This window comes from Phasianus colchicus, chromosome 3 (genome assembly GCF_987193195.1).
Source record: "Phasianus colchicus chromosome 3, bPhaCol1.hap1.1, whole genome shotgun sequence".
Classification (NCBI taxonomy): domain Eukaryota; kingdom Metazoa; phylum Chordata; class Aves; order Galliformes; family Phasianidae; genus Phasianus; species Phasianus colchicus.
In genome coordinates, this window is record NC_143438.1 from 62,117,850 (window position 1) to 62,133,403 (window position 15,554).

Genomic DNA, 15,554 nt, shown 5'->3' on the forward strand with positions numbered 1-15,554 from the left:
AAGTTAAAATGTGCTATGGAAAATAGGCGTGTTTGAGATGTGATCCTAGGGAGTCAGCTGGGCTGCCAGACAGTATGGGGAGCAAGAAATGCTGGGTAAGTTGATAGAATACAGACTTTGACTGCTACTAAGTGAGTTGATCCAGATGAGTGAAAATCCATTTTGCTGATAAGATGTAACATGTGTGACAACAGTATGGAAAACTTGCAGGAAAAAAAAGCCTTAAAAAATATCTTATAGCATCAGACTACAAACTGATTTTTTATCAAAACCAAGAAGAAGTTGCCTATATTCTCCAGCAGGAGTGTATCTTGTCTGGAAACTGAGAGATCCAAACTCTTCAAGCTGAAAAAGAATCTTTTTACATTTCTCCTTCAGTAGCAAAGGAAGGCAAAAATATACATGATAGCTATGATGGTGGATAAATGTCACTGTGGAGTGTTTCTGACAGGCTGGAAGTTCACTGATTTTTGAAGGAAGCATTGTTAAATGTCAATCATTTAGATATTCTTTTCTTGACTCCATTAGTTCTAAGGAGCAAGAGTAACTTTCAAAACTGATAGGCAATGTTATTTTTATGGATTCTGGTCTTGTCCTTCTAGGTCTGATAAAGTGAATCTCTGGTGGTAAGTGTCTCAAAGATTTGTTACTTGTATTTTGTTTACAAAGGAAGATGAGAGCTATTTGAAGCGACTGATACTTCAGTAAGAAAGGGATCCAATAAATTAATTATCATGGCTGCACATTTTTAACCAAATTAAAGAAGTTTTAACCATATATTTGAATTCCATAATGTGACTGTGAGTTATACATTTCCTGCATGCATCCTAGCAGGTTTTTTTTGCTTTTGTTTTTGTTTTGTGTGTGAGTCTGTGTGTGTGTGTGTTTGATTGTTGTTGGTTTGGGGTTGTTGTTTTTTGGTTTTTGGTTTTTGTTTTTCTTTTTTGCAATTTAAGCACTACCTTCTTTGTGTCTATTTTGCATTGTATTTTTTCTTGACTGAAGACAGCTTTTGCAATGAAATATATGTCATGACTGATTCTTTTCTATCCCTTGCTTAATTATGACCTCAAAATATTTCTGAAGAATGGTACTGATTAGAAAAAGCAATGGTTTTAATACAGGTAGGGAGTTGTTGGACACCTATAGTTTGTCCATGTCTACAAAATAGGACCACAGCACTTAAGTTTGAGTAGTTCCATAATAAAGATTCATCATCAACAAAATATCATTTCCCTAAAAACAGATAACTCTCATATTTTACTGTTTATTTGCAACTGAGATGATATTCCATGTGTCATTTTAAATGCATCTGGAAGTCTCAAATTTTTTCAGACAAAGCCAAGTTAGAGCACAATGGTATGTCATTAAAAAAATGTTCTCAGTGTACTGCTGAGACAAACCTATTCACTTCTGAATGCTCCTTACAGAGGAGACAGGCAAACCTGAAGTTACGGCAAAACACAACTTTCATGATAAATGTAGAGCTGCAAACCACTGGAACATAGTGCCAAATTCTGGCTTATGTTGCATCATGACAGAACACTATGAGGCAAGATAATATTGCCAAATATTAGCAGCAGTCAATTCCTATGTGAGAAATTAAAAGCTGTGCTGAGATATTGTTCACATCTGTTCAACATTCTCTATATTAATGTAACATTTTGTCTTTCAGATGTAGTATGGCAGTAATTTCTCTCAAAAACTTAGCATTCAACAAAAGAGTTTTGTGTTGTCACAGTTTTATTAGACACAGACAGATTAAACCTAGTATAAAAAATGATCATTTACTTTCACCATTTTGAAACTTTTAAATTTATTTATTTATTTATTTACTTACTTACTTACTTACTTACTTACTTACTTACTTATTTACTTCTGCTAATAACATTCAAGGCCAGGCTGGATGTGGCTCTGGGCAGCCTGGTCTAGTGGTTAGCAATCCTGCCTATGGCAGGGGGATTGAAACTAGATGATCATTGTGGTCCTTTTCAACCCAGGCCTTTCTATAATTCTGTGATTCTATAATTCCATGACATAATTTAACAATCAATAAATTAGTGGGAATTGCAGATACTTAAAGCAGTGGGCACAAATATTAGAACTAGGAATTATTCTTCATTTACATCATCACGGGGGGCAGAAGCAATAACCTCACCTTCCTTCTGAAGGATCACAACAGGGTCATACAATTGGAAGTTAAGATTTGCCTGATCACCTTGGAGAACTAATTAAATAAATAGATTTATGAGAAAAGTAAACCTGGAGTGGGTCAGATACTGCAGTGAAAACAGTGAGTTACATGTGACACAGTGGTAAAGGAAAAGTAAGTTTTAATTTCTAAGAGATTTGAAATGCTAAGAGATATTACATGGTGGAATATATTTAGAAAGGATGAAATAGTGATTTCAACTGCAGGTTATGTATCCCAAATTGCATTCACCAAATTTTAATTCTGTTAGCTAGTGCTACTACAGCAGTTTAAAAGACAAAGGCTTTGGCATTCCTTCTTAGCATCATTAATATTACTTTCACTATAAGTATCAGATTAGTACTGGTGGAAGTGGGTACTCCTCTGCTTTGCTGATACCAAAATGATTTTAGTTTTGCTTATACCAGAGCTTAATGTGGTTACTGAGATGTTTTCATAAAGTGGAATGCATGGAGCCAGAAAAACTGAGCAAGGATTTCTGAAGTATGGCAACATTGAACTGGGTGCATTGTTGTTCAGAATAGTGTCATCATAGTGAGTGTGTAATAAACATATGTTAACTGAGGTAAACTTACTGGCACTTCATGAGAACAGCATATTATGTAATATAAAGCCAATGGAATGATACAATAAAAGATCAAGTTGGATTAAAATACTGACTCTACTACTGAGATTTGTAGCGTTGCCATAGACAAATGCTCAGAATTACTGATTTGAATTTGATTTAATCATGATATCTTTTCTTTTTTTTTTTTTTTAATGTTGTATGGGAACTGCTGAGTCATGGCCTGAACCTCTGATTAATCACCTGAGGTGAGCAATGAGTCAGCCCTGGGAGCACAGGTGAAAGCAATTCACCTGTGCTGCAGGAAGGGGTGGAGCCTGGCTCCACCTCTCCTAGACCCATTTAAGAGCTGACTACCAGTAGGGAAGGATCTCTTTCTCTTCAGAAGATCCACTCCACTGGAGTTTCCTGAGCAAGCCCACGATATGGGTAAGCATCCTATTTATTCTCTTTGTCTTGCTGTGCCTAACTCTCTTGCTTATTTCATTATTATAACATCTTAATATTATTAAATTATATAATATTCCTTTATATTATCTTCATCGCTTATACAAATGTGTGCTATATTTAAAAACAATGAATTTTTAGAATTGTTCTATTTTTAATTATTTTATCTTTATTAGGAGCAGGTCACATTTTGAAGCTTTTCTGTGCAATTATTGGAGGCTGAAAACTTCATTTTAAAAAAAAAGTCAAGATTATTCTATGTTCCTAAGACACTCACAGCAAGGACATCAGGTAAACAATAGAGTATTATGAAACTTTCTGTAGAATCTTAAAAGCTTGCAACAGTGTTTGTGAGAGATATTGCTTTCCATACATATATTAAGCTTGCTTAAGGATGTTAATCTCATGTTTAGGGCTTGTAGTATAGGACCTGTGAGCATGGACATACTTTGTAGAAAAGATGAATACCCTCTGAATACATTTGAGGATAAAATTAGTCTGGGCAATGGAAATCCATGGAATCTTGCTCATGATTTGTGGTTGATTGGATGGTCAAAGCAGTACGTAATACGATATATTGTTATGCCTGGGATTAACTCTATTTTTCTTTTATTTTACTGTCTGTTCAAATTAAATCATTGCAACTTTGCTTATTTTATGTCACTTCTTCTAGGCAAGCCCAAATAGAGGAAATTCAGTCTAATTGGCATGTATACTGAAAACACATACTGAAAGAAAAGTTAGACAGTTGATGTTAACATTACTGATTTTACGAGTTCTTCTGCACTGGCCCATGATCAATCCTATGAACTCTTCTGTAAATGACACTGGGTAATGAAATACTTACAAATTACATTCCAGTAGTTGCTGAAAGAGTGGCTTTTACCCAACTTTTATTTGTCATTTTCAGTAAATTTCCATTTTATTACAGTACCCACAATTCTACTAGGGCTCTAAGTACACTGCAACCACAGTGAAACCCACAGAGGCATGCAGTGAGGTTTTGGGTTGTTTTGTGGTTATTTTTGGTGTGTATATGCAAGTGTGTTGGTTTGGTGCTGTTTATGGTTTTGGGGTCTTTTTTTCTTTTTTCTAAATGTATTTGAAAAGCAAGTTGAGTTCATTTTATTCACAGAATCACAGAATCGTAGGGGTTGGAAGGGACCTCCAGAGATCATCGAGTCCAACCCCCCTGCCAAAGCAGGATCCCTACACCAGGTCGCACAGGTAGGCGTCCAGGCGGGTCTTGAATATCTCCAGAGAAGGAGACTCCACAACCTCCCTGGGCAGCCTGTTCCAGTGCTCCGTCACCCTCACCGTAAAGAAGTTCTTGCGCACATTGGTGCGGAACTTCCTATGCTCCAGCTTCTGGCCATTTCCCCTTGTCCTGTCTCCGCACACTGATGAAAAGAGTCTGGCCTCGCCACTTTGCCCCCCACACCTTAGATATTTATAGACCTGGATCAGGTCCCCTCTCAGTCTTCTCTTCTCAAGGCTAAACAGACCCAGATCACTTAGCCTTTCCTCATAGGGGAGATGCTCCAGGCCCTTCACCATCTTTGTGGCTCTCCGCTGGACTCTTTCCAAGAGATCCCTGTCTTTTTTGTACTGGGGAGCCCAGAACTGGACACAGTACTCCAGATGAGGCCTTACCAGGGCAGAGTAGAGGGGGAGGATAACCTCCCTCGACCTGCTGGCCACGCTCCTTTTAATGCACCCGACTTTACTTATTCTTTAGTAAACAAATTTCAGTAAAAGAAGAAAAAAATTAGATATATGTTCATTTAACAAAAACATAATACAGAGGATAGGGAGTGGGGTGAGAAGAGCTTTTAACAATGGAGCAGGACAGTGAAAGTCCAAGAACACTGGATATTTTTGCTACCAACTGTATTAGCCACCAGCATTGATCTTGAGATCTTGAAGACAGTGACTGCATGCCTCACCACTTCTTAGTTACTCAGGGAATGACTGCCAAGAAGAATCTAGCTAAAAGCATTAGAAATGCAAACTTGTCCAATTTCCATAGGATTCTTTTACTGTAAAATGTTTCAAGCAGTACATGAAATTACCAGAAGTACACTGACTGTGGCAAAATGAAGATGTCTGCAATGCTAATGTTAATGGTTTATAGGAGAAATAATACACTTAAATTGTCAGGATAGCCAGCTCACAATAGTCCATTTGTGTGTACGGGGTTCTGACAGTTTATAGAATGCTGCTCACATTAGTAACAATGATAATATTAAGAAAAAAAAACACAACAAAACAAAAACCAAAGAAACAAACAGACCAAAAAAAAAACCCAACAAGATGAATTTGGATTTTAAGGTAATTTTTAATGAAAAGAAAAAAGTATTTCTACTTCATCATTTTTATCATCAGAATCTGGGATTTATTAAGATGTTAAATATGTACTAGTTCTTTTATGTTAGTTTATTATTCTCCCTACTATTGGTATTATTCTTCAAAAAAGGGCATCCTAAGGCTGTCCAAAACTTGAAAAATTACAAGTTAGAGGCTGTTTCTCCAATATGAAATAAGGACATGGGTATTGAACATAGGAGATTTAAAAAAATAATCTTCTAATGCCTTCTAATGTAGTGCATCTCAATTGCATGTGTATTTGTAAAAAGAATGGAAGAACTCTAATTGACACTCACTTGGCCTATTCATTAAGCATAACGTTCTGTCCTTAAGAGCCACACATTAAGAGCCAGACACTGCGGTTTATTTCTTCAAGAGCTGGTCTAGTAATTCTGATTATTTGCTGAGACATTTTGAAAACTATCAGATATGTTTATCCAACATTTGCTTGGCTGACTCTCAAGTAGAGAATCAAGAAAGGAAATGGAGAGCACCAGTGATTAACTATTCCCAGGAACATTATGAAGCTGACGATCTCTCAAAATCATGTTTAACTGAAGTTCTGATGAACAGCATATTATGTACTATTTTGGAAAATGAGCTGGGTTAACGCATTTTCTGCTGGATTCATTGAATTTGTGAGGAAACATACTGGATCAACTATGCCTTGCTTTGTATTTGGTTGTAAGCAGTCAGACAGCTCCAAAGAAAGGCCTTGAACACCTCCAAGGTGGGAGCATCCACAGCTTCTCTGGGCAACTTGTTCCAGTGCCTCACCAGCATTATGGTGAATTTCTTTCTAATGTTCTATATATATCAACATTAGTTGGTTAAAATGTCTTATCAGGGAGAAATTCATGTTTTACTTTCTCTATGATAGAAAATAAAGCTTTAATGAGTACAGTAAATAGTGGTAACAAAATTGCATCTACTGAAAAGCATTAGGAGGAATTATTAATAACTAGAAAATTATGCTACATCTACATAAAATTATTTTAATTGCTAACAAAATCTCCAACGTAATCTTCAACATAGTCAAAGCGAGATGAAAGTGATACAAAACAATGATGTTGTGGAAGTTACAATGAAATACACATCCACTTGCTAAAATTGCTAACTGGCCAAGCCATACTATGGTACCACCACTGTAAGAATCTGAAGAAAAAAGGGAGGATCAAGAAGTTTGAGATTGTCTTCATCAAAATGCTATGCGTCATTTATGATATCAGACCTACTTATAAGAGCTGATAGGTTAGATGATACCTTGCCATTAATGTTATGTGAAATTTCAGTACGGATGGATTCCTAGTTGTAATATGAAATTATTATTGCAAGCTAAAATCTTAAAACAGAAAAGCCACCAAATTTGAACTCTATGCTGCTATTCAGCAAAGAGAAGGCGAAGGTAGTGATATTTCATCACTGAGCTCTTAGTATGGAAATGATTACATTTAACAAAATAATCACCATTATTGGTTTTATTCTTCTGCAAAATTCCGACTGCTGTTGAGAGGTACGCAGGAGCCAAAATAGTAGCATTTTAGCAGGTCACTGCTGTAATGATAAGCTGTTTAGGAGATTATAGGTATGTGCATATTGTGGACAGGAGAACAACCACAGTATCAAAGAGCATGATATATAACAGTTAGAGAATATAGATATGATATTGACATATTGATATTAGATATGATATTGACAGTTAGAAAGCAAAAACATTTTAAGCAAAAACAGCTCATGACATATGGAAAGACCAGAAAAACTAGTTATAAGGGATGAAAGAGACACAGCGCACTCAATTTTGTGACATTTCTGTTGCTCTTTTAGTTAAAACTTGCAAACAAACAAACAAAAAAACCAAACAAAAAAGCAACCAAGCCAAAGTAACTACTACAAATGCTATCTGTGGAAACTATTGTATTTTGGAGTGGATTTAAATCATATAAAACATAAAAAGTCTCTTTTTTGATGTGGGAAAACAAGAGTTTTGGTATTTTTCTACTGCAGGATCTTCATGAAGAATCAAAATGCTCTGTGCTTGTCTGGTTTCGACTTTTGCTAACATATTCTCTTTTTCCAGCACCCTTTTAAGCCTATCTGGAGCTTGAATGCGTATTTTGGCCGGGGCCTTCTGAAGTAAAACTGTATCTGTTTGCATCTGGGATTTAACCAGGAAGTGCTTGAACTACCAAGCTGTAGGCTGATAGCAAGAGATTTGCAGACCTAAAAAATTCAGATAAGCCCATACAAGCTTTGAACCTCTAAACCTTTTGAAGTTTGTCTCTCACAAAGTCTAACTTCACTGCTGTCAGCAGACAACTCTGAAACATGAATGGAAACAGATCTCTGTTCTGGAAAGCTACTGTGGGTGGCTTAAGGACAAATGAATAAATACAACTATATATGGGAATACAGCACTCTTCAGAGAAGAACTCTGTCCCTGAACACTTGAGTATTTCCCCCCATCTGCAACAACAAAAAAAGCTCATAAAATGAGCAGATTTCTTACTCACCCCTGTATTTTCAGTGTGGGTGATCTGAAGCAATGATGTGTTCTTTAAACATTTGTATTTCTATTTAGTCAGACAAGCTGTTTTTGTTTACCATTTTCCCCATTAAACTAGTCAAGGGTGTATATTTGAGGAAAAATCCAGTAGGCAGAAACTGTTGTAATAGAAGGAAGAATGGGTAGCCCACAAACATTGACAGGGATTCAGTGTGCAGCAGAGCAAGTACACAGCCAATTTTTCTTAAGTCTGTCAGCTTTGTCTGCTAGGCATAATGTCTTAATATCATGAGTTCTGCTGTTCAGAGTTGGACTGTTAAGAATGACAAATAGCAGCTACTTCAGGAAAGTATATGTTGTATAGACTTTGCCATCTTTATAACTCCTATAGATTTCCTTCACAAATTGTGTGTTCAGAAGCTTATTTCTGGGAGAAATAATCCTAGGAGAAAAAATACGGCATTCTATTCTGAAGAAGTCTGAAGATGTCTACAATTACACATAATCTATAATGATTTATTTCCTGAAAAATATGGTGTTTTTTTAAGCTATTTGCTAAAAAACTTGTTTGTAGCACACTGTGCTACAATTTTTCACTGATCATTCATTATCTGTCTTCTCCATGAATTTCAGTGTCTTTGTTACCCCAACAATGAAGAAAAGTTTTCAAGTACAGCTAAATATCATCCAACACCTGAGAGGAGGTCATTGAGGAGAGAAAGTCAAGCTCATCACAGTGAAAAGCCAAGAGATTATGGACATGTGTTGAAACAAGAAATTGTCAAATGGGATGTGAGGAAAAGCTTTTTCACCATAAGGACAGTAGAACAGAGGAAGAGGCTGCCCAGTGAGGATGTAAGTTTTCCATCTTTGAAAGTTTTTCAAAAGCCATCTGGATTATAAACCCCAGAGTTCACCTAATTTGAATAGAAGGTTGGAAGAGAGACTTTCTGAGGTCTCTTCTGAACTGAATTTTCTTATGATCATCTACTATACTATACCATATCCCCTGTTAATTTTCTCTTTTCCAGAGAGATAAGTCCGTCCTTACACATAGTGATTGTATACCTTTGATCATTTTAGTTGCATTTCCATGTTTTGCTGTGCCCTTTCTGATACAGGGCAATAAGATGCACATAGTTTCCAAGAGAGCATGCATTGCAAATTAATGCTATGTTTAGCGATATTAACTGCTTTGTTCCTTAGTCCTTCAGCAGTAATTTTGCCTTGTAGATGGCACTTCACTTTGAATTTGATATTTTCATAGGATATATACAATAATACAAAAGCTGTCTGCAGGTGAAGACCTGTCAAGTAGTTTCAGTAGAATTAGACCCCACCATTCTGTAACTGTGATTAAATTTGGATTTGCCTGTATGTATTTCTTTGTGTATATTGACTCCATTTCTCATCTATCCAATATTATCCTACAGTACTTTCAGTCTGTATAGTTTCAAACTAATCTGAATATTTCTGTATCATCAGAAAGCTTCTTTACAGAGTGAAAAATAAAAGAAATGATATACTTTAGTTTCATGTTATACTGTTGCCTGTTTTAAAGGCACCTTAAAATTTCCTAGAAAGTAAATTCACTGAGAAGAATGTAGATCAAACAGGAATGAACTTATTATTTTTTTAATAAATGCCTATGCTTCTCACCTTTTAAATACTTAATTGTTAAGGCTTTAGATCTAACTTTCCACATCTCAGGCCAATTTCTTTTTATTTTAATTGAACATGGGTTCCATTTCTACAGGATGGCTCTTGTGGTAGCCTTTTTCACTCTGACTTTTAACCATGATGTTGCTATATTATTTCTTCCAAGGCCATTTGAATTGATAGAGTATGTCTATTTACAGCATCTACTGTAATATCTCTCCATACTTTTTGGTTGCTCCTAATCATTCTCATTAATAAAGTTTCCAGAGTAATTTAGTGATTACATATATCTCAGGATGAACTCAAGAATTGCTGCTTCTTTTATGTATTCATTTATTTTTTATGTATTTGTTGATTTGAAATCATCTATGGCATAGGAACCCATGACACAGACTGAAATCTTTTGGTTTTCAAAGTCTTTCCAGTGCAGTAGCTGTACAGCTAGTTGCATAAACTTCTTATTGAAACTGTGATGGCTATTGAAGAGGAAGGTTGAAAGATTTAAGCTCCTGGGAAAATCTGGTTGCTTTTCAAAAGGAGGGTTCAACCATGTTTAGACTGTGTGCATTTTGATCTCTCAGTGGTTCCTGATGTCCTATTAAATTGACATTTTTGCATTAAAGGCTTATGTTTAAGACTAGTGGCATAATGAAGCAAACAACGTGTAAACACTATATTACTTGGGTTTTCTTTTTTTTTCTCACTGAAGATCTGAAACCATTTAGTTGTTTTTGGAACCCAAAATGTTGACACTAGAATATAGGACCCAGAGTTACAAGGAGTCAAGAGGAAAAACGACAGGAAAAACAAAAATTATTTTTGAAATTTCATGTACAGAAATTACAGCTTTGCTCAGAAAGGAATTTTCCAGTGTTTTCAGCTACATTTTTAACAATGTGTTTGTATTCTGACTGTGGAAACACAGTGCCATTACTGAGTATGCAGGTAAATGTATGCTAGTGGAAGAGCTGCAAGGGTGAGAAGGCATGTGTATGTTATATTGCTAAAGTGTAAGAAGTAAGTACCACATTGTCCTGGACTGTAAAAAAAAAAAAAAAAAAATAACCAGATGAAAAAATGAAAAAAATGACAGTAGTGAAGTGGGTCTGAATATCTTTCCTTCCAAACCACAAGAATAAAAATTGGCCTACCAAGGAAAGTTTATTCAAGATGAATGAATCTTGCAAAATGATGTGAATTTTGCCAGATCAGAGTCTGCGAAGCCACCCAGTGCTGTGGTAGCCTGCATCTATGGACTACACATTACATATTTATATAGGTTTCATGGAGACCATACTGAAAAGAAATAAGCCAATAAGAGAAAAGTGAAAGGAGAATGTCATCTGGTTTCTATTAATGACTGAGGTCACTTTTGCGCTGAACTCTATAGCAGTTAAGCCAAGTAAAGAAACCCAAGACTTTCAGGTTATGATGCACTGTTACCAAAACCTGACTAGAGCAGTAAGTGAAATTTGTACTTAGATTCAGGTTTGTCAAATTGTTGGCTAAACTGAAAGCTAAGCCAGAGCCTGAGAGACACTTTTTTACTTCTTTAAATGATGTATGATAAAGGTCAATTTGCGTAACAACCAGTTTTAATCCTCCTGAGCTGGAATGGAGGTAGCTGGGGTATTGATTGAAGGGGTCAGAAAGGTATGAATACCACTGCAGATGGCAGTAGGTGAAAAATAAAACACACACACACACACACACACACACACACACACACACACACACACACACACACACACACTAGAAAGTGGAAAAACTTTTGAGAGAAGAAATGGTGAAAATGGTCCCATGCTAGGAATAGATAATGCATATGTTTTTGTGAAAGGAAGACAGACACACTTGTATGTTATTAGCTGTTTCTGAAAGAGAGATCAGTCTCTTTCTTGTACCTCTTAAAAATTAACTTATCATTAATAACAAATTGAGAGGTAGAGATGCAAGGTTATCGTGAGACAACCTTTGCACATCTGGTTACCATAGGTCTTTAGGGAATACCACTCAGCCAAGTGTGCTGGCACTGATGCTAGAAAGACTGATAACTACACTCTGTACATTTATATCCATGATTTTCTGCTTGGATCAATCTTGTACACACTGTATACTTCTGAACTATTCATTTACTGCCCGTGTTGTCTAAAGACAGTATGTGTGTCAGCAGTCTAAAATATCATTGATTCTAATTGCTATAAACCGCCCTGGAAGCACGCTTTTGATGTATATTATTTCACTTGGCTAATGTGTACAGATGTACTGCCAGTTAGACATTTTAGTGGGTTGTGTTGGTTTTTTTTTTTTAGCTTTGACACTTTTTATCTATCTATAGCAGGGTAAGCTTTGCTGCTCTTTTAATTTTTGTGTCTTTAGCTTTTCTGAATTTAATGAGTTTAAACAGGTGATTTTGTTGGCAGACTTTGGCATTGTTAATGTGAACATTTTGATTGAGACTAGTCTTTTATAACTAAGTATGTCTGACAAATACTCTTCTCCTCAGTGATCTTTTGGGAAGTCAAGAAATTGATTCATTTGCTACATTGAACATCTAAGCCTAGCTCTCCTCACTTGGAAGTGAATGGTATATGGTATAACTTTTTTTTTTTGTGTCTGCTCCCACAAAAAAGCTTACTTTATACAGAAGAACACAGACAATTGAAACCAGAAGTCTTGGTTGCTAATGTTCCCATATTCTTCATAGCAGATATTGTTCTAACTACAGGACAACTAAGAAATATCTGAGTGAATTTCAATACTGTTGCAATATGAAGGACAGTAGGTTAGAAAACTAATTCATTATCTTCAGTGTACTCAATATTTTATAATAGGTCTACTTATGGATACTTGACCTTATGAACACAGTAAACAACAGAGTAGAATTAATGTAGGAGGTAAGTATGGCAGAAAGGAGAGGAATCCTGCATGCTATTGTTGCATAAAGTAACTGTGTAATGCTAGACATATTTCATAGAATCATAGAATTATTTGAGTTGGAATAGAACTTTAAAGACCGTCTAGTCCAAATCCCATGCAATGAACAGAGACACCTACCCTCAGATCAGGTTGCTCAGAGCCCTGTCCAGCCTGACCTTGAATGTCTCCAGGGATGGGGCATCCACCACTGCTCTGGGCAACCTGTCCCAGTGCTTCACCACCCGTATTGTGAAAAACTTTTTTCTAATATCCAATCTAAATCTCCCCTCTATTAGTTTGAAACCCTTCCCCCTAGTTCTATCACCACAGACCCTGCTAAAGAGTCTGTCCCCTTCTTTCTTGTAGCCCCTTTTGGATCCTGAAAGGCTGCTCTCAAGTCTCTCCAGAGCCTTCTCTTCTAGAGACTGAACAGCCTCAGCTCCTTCAGCCTATATTCCAAGGGGAGACATTTCACACATTTCCCTTTTCTGTGTCTCCATGCTATAAAGAAGTACTTGTAGACACTCAGTATCTGTCACCAAACCCTTGTCCTAAATGTATTTATAAACACTTTCTGAAAAGCTCAAGCAGAGCTCTTCTATAGTGTATATGGACTATCCATTTCTTTTTTGTTAAGTAGAACTCTGACCTGGCTCTAATTTGCTGTTCACAGTTCTCTTCATGAGGCATGAAAGGCGGGCTGCCCCCAGGTATGTACCTCAGCCGACAGCAGCTGCTGCTAAACATGGGCACCCAGCTCTGCTGCCTTCCACCCTTCCTCTTCAGCATGATGAATGCAGAACTGATGTCTGAACAATGGCTTATCTTCAAAGTGGGGATGGTTGCCCTCCCACATTGTCCCCTGTATTGTTTATAGCTGATTGTTTATAGTCCTGTGGTTAAAGCGTTTCCTGGGAGATGTGGTTTTGCTTGTCTGCAAGACAGGAGCATATTGCACTTCAGCTTCCTAATTGCCACTCATCTATTGTGCAAAAAAGGGAGGAAGAGAATAAATCCCAATGGACACATATAGAAAGGCAGCCACGTCTACAGAGGCCCTGAGAGTGTCTCCTGTGCAGCTTTCAGAGGACTGAGACTGAAATACTGCTGAGAAGGATTTCTGCCTCTGAGAGCTCTCTTGGGGTGCTGTTGTGGTGCCTCCTCTGGACTTCTCAGGCACTTAAGGTCACAGTACAAACTCCCCAGAGTTGAGGCAGATGAGGTAACACTAGGTTAGATGAGTTCAAGATGCAGTTTTGACCCTTGGTATTCAGTTCCTGGTACTTCAAATGTTTGTGATTTTTGCATTTAGGCCCCTGTTCTAATTGCCATCTGAAGCAAGGAAGTATTGGAAAGGGAAGTGCTGGAAAATACTGAAAATGTTGGGAAATGTTGGGAAGGGAAGTGAATGCACGTTAATACCTGAAGGTGTGTGGGTCAGTCTCTTGCTGAATTTAGGACTCTTTTGGATGTCTCAACTTCTTTGCATTGTTCTTGTGTACTCCTAAGATTCTACTAGTGCAGGTTCAGTAATGCAAAGAGGGAAAGGTTTGAGGCATCATGCTGCCTTGGTGTTGCAACAAGCCATTTTTACCCCTCCTGAAAAGCAATGTATAGTATCAGTTTGAGGAGCATGCCAGCTTTACATTCCACCCCTTTTGGTGAAGTTGGGAATTGCTGGTCTAAAACTTTGTTCATCATCCAATTTGTGGAAATGCAGAGAAGACAAACTTCACACAGATGCAGGCTTTCCAGACTTTCCTTATTATAATACAGGATTTCCTGTACTGTCCATTCAAACACTATGTCCTTTATGAAAAGAACACAGGAGATAATTTTTTCCATATTTTTTTTGTTTGGTTTCTATCTGTTCTTCCCAGGCTGCAGCCTTGCGAACATAAGTGTTTCGAGTGCAGGAGAGAGGGCTCCAACATTCCTCTTTCAAAATTTAATATTTTTAAATGTTGCATCACTATGCATCCACCTAAAAAGATTTTACCCCTGTAAGTTCCAAGTGAACTTCAGTAACTGACCACAGAAGAAAAAAAAAAAAGAGGACTTCTGTAAATCAGTGACTTTCCATGGACATTACATGAGTTAATATTTTCATATTCCTGCCTTATTCATTCTTGTTTTTATTTTTCTTTTTAACTCTCCTGTAATATAAATGCTTTTCTGAGGGGCAGAAAGTCCTGGGTTCATTCCTGCTCTGTGATGTTGCATTGAAGTAGGACCTGAGTGGTTCTTTTTCTCTACTGGCATCCATATTCTTTGGTCCAAAGAGGTACATGCCATGAACTTGAGGTCCATGACATTTTAGTGCTTATCATTTCTGGCTTCCTCAACAAGCTATGAAAATTTAGTGTATTAAGTAAACTGGGACTGGATGGAGCAATCGGGAACATCTGCATGTCTTATGTTATGACTCCCTGAGCAGTTATCTATTATGCTATATAGCCTCGAAAATTCTCCCAAGCGTATAGATGGTGGAGTTCCAATAAGCTGGAACTGCTGGCTACAGCTGAAGTTTCAACAACTCATTCTATCTACAGCTGCCTTCATCTGTTGCTAGCTTTAGGGAAGGATACCAAGCATCTTTAGATTTCACGTGCTGAAGGAGGGACAGAAGGGACAGAATTCCAAAGAATACAAAACAAATAGTAAGCAGAAAAATCAAATACAGAAATAAATTATTAAAAAAAAAAAAGAAGAAGAATAAAAAAAGAAGAGGAAATATAAATTCTATGAGAAGACTACAGATAAAAAGTTTTAAAAGAGGAGGAAAACTCATTGATACTTTTTAAGTATGTGGTGGGAAAGAAGTTGCGTGGAATTGTATTTATTTTTGGAGAGTGATCTTGAGTTCATCCACTATGGTATAATCC

General features: G+C 36.9%; 1 long non-coding RNA gene across 1 annotated transcript; it reads left to right on the plus strand.

Moving 5' to 3' along the window:
• The first annotated feature begins 3,092 nt into the window (after window positions 1-3,092).
• LOC116236248 (uncharacterized) lies at window positions 3,093-15,294 on the plus strand. The gene is made up of 4 exons (XR_016465608.1): window positions 3,093-3,206; window positions 3,401-3,515; window positions 8,728-8,949; window positions 13,343-15,294. It is a non-coding gene; the product is annotated as an uncharacterized LOC116236248 (long non-coding RNA).
• Window positions 15,295-15,554: the final 260 nt, after the last annotated feature.